Raw genomic sequence first — 2,071 nt, forward strand, 5'->3', positions numbered from 1 at the left:
ATCCTTAACTTTTCAGAACTAATGAATATTACTAATACTAAAATCTTACGCTATCTGTGCAAGTTTATCAAAGTTTTGTTGAAAAAAGGTCGTATTTGTCTCCTTGGTTATTTGTTTATTTTTTCTGTACGTCATATTTTGTACAGAAAATTAAATAAGTAAAGCTGAAGATGAAAGTACTGAGAAGTAGTCCGAGCATCTTTTGACCCCGTCACCATACGAGAGATAGCCATATACTTATGATTGTTGGTACATGTATGTGGAATTATATAATTTATGTCCAGTAGTAGCCCGAGTATCTTCTGACCCCGCCGCCGACCACAGATACCTGCATGCATCATCTTGTAGTTAGATATAGAGTAGTCATGCTTCACCTGTTTTTTTTTTGTTTACAGAAAAAATACCGTGGATATGATAGTAGTCCGAGTATCTTCTGACCCCGTGGTCATACCATAAACAAACACCACAAATTAAAGACGCACGTACTTCTTTTTGGTAGTTGTGTATATATGCAGTAGTAGCCCCAGTTTACTCTGACCACGCTGCCAGATCATAGAGCATGAATCTGACAGTAGTCCGAGTATCCTCTGACCCCACCACCCGCCGGATCAGAGACGTACCAGTGTTATAACAGGTAGATATTTAGTACCCAAATATTCCGACAATTTACATGTTTTTAAGTCCTTTGAAATTACTGACGTGCGTCACTGACGTAATTTACCTAAATGCTGAACACATGGTACCTATACACATTCTATGTTCATCGCCCTTCAGAAATAACATTAAGATATTAAGATAAGAACTAAATGCATTATGACGGGCATACCAGAAAACATTACATATTACCCACATGCTGACAAACACAACAGAAATAAATTATGATTGTGATAACATCCATTATACTTACTTATATTTATGGCATTATAGGCCAAGATTTAAAAATAAGTTACCAAATTACGGCACGTGCATCGTGATTTGGGTATTGACGGTGTTACCTATTCACCACTGATAACGTATTAATGCTTTTCCCATCTTATTTCTAAATAAAAAATATAAATTAAATTCAACGAAATTCTATTCATATCTTATTTCAAAATAAAGAATAGAAATTAATTTCAACGAAATTTTATTCAAACTACCGGTATATTAATTTTTTTTTTTTTTTTTTTTTTAATTCTTCGTTGCATTGTGAATATTGCTGTCATCTGTTCAAGTGATCTGTGTCGAAGTTATTTTCTCAATTTTAATTTATTTGTCTTGAAATTGACTCAATAAGATGAAAAATTGAAAAGAAAAATTAAACCTCCGGCGGGACTCGAACCCGCAATCCCCGGCTTAGGAGGCCGGTGCCTTATCCATTGGGCCACGGAGGCGTTATACAGGTGTCAACCCAGTATGTATAAATACAACAAAATATTTACTTTCGTAATAAAGACACGATTTTGCTTCAATTAGATATTCTAAGAATCTAATATGTTTAAACGAAAGTCATTTGTTAATAAGGTTTATCATTCCGGATCGGTCAATACGATATCTTCTCTGTGCTAACAGAACAAAGAACAGCCTCACTTTCCCGCTCATAACATACCGGCGCACTGTCTAAATTTAGAACGAACACATTGCTCGGAACAGAGCACTGATGTGGAATATTTACGCTGCCAGTAGATGTTCAAAAGATGAGTGGATAGTTCGTATATTTTTGGATATTGTTACAGATCATTGAATCTAGTTGGTTATCATACGCATCATTGAGTAGATATATCTTGTTCGTAACTACTGACGCGAACTGTAAATCAGGACAATTCGTCCTGGCATATTCATCGGGACGAATCGTCCCATTGCAGGATAGCGTTGCCATACATAAGATTCTTATAAATATTAATCTCTAGCTTACTGAGTTGTCGGAGATTAATGTTGTTAATCTGATTAAAATACAAAATATCTGATTTTACCCATCTACGCAAGAAATTGAGGCCAGTTAGAGAAAAAATTACATTTATTTCCCCAAATGTATGGTCGGAGCAACACAATATGTACCACCCTTAGTATATAGATATGGTAAGGCCACACC

General features: G+C 35.4%; 1 non-coding gene across 1 annotated transcript; it reads right to left on the reverse strand.

Moving 5' to 3' along the window:
* Window positions 1-1,300: 1,300 nt before the first annotated feature.
* Window positions 1,301-1,373, reverse strand: Trnar-ccu. Its single transcript has one exon. It is a non-coding gene; the product is annotated as a tRNA-Arg (tRNA).
* Window positions 1,374-2,071: the final 698 nt, after the last annotated feature.

Source organism: Pecten maximus, chromosome 8 (assembly GCF_902652985.1).
Source record: "Pecten maximus chromosome 8, xPecMax1.1, whole genome shotgun sequence".
Classification (NCBI taxonomy): domain Eukaryota; kingdom Metazoa; phylum Mollusca; class Bivalvia; order Pectinida; family Pectinidae; genus Pecten; species Pecten maximus.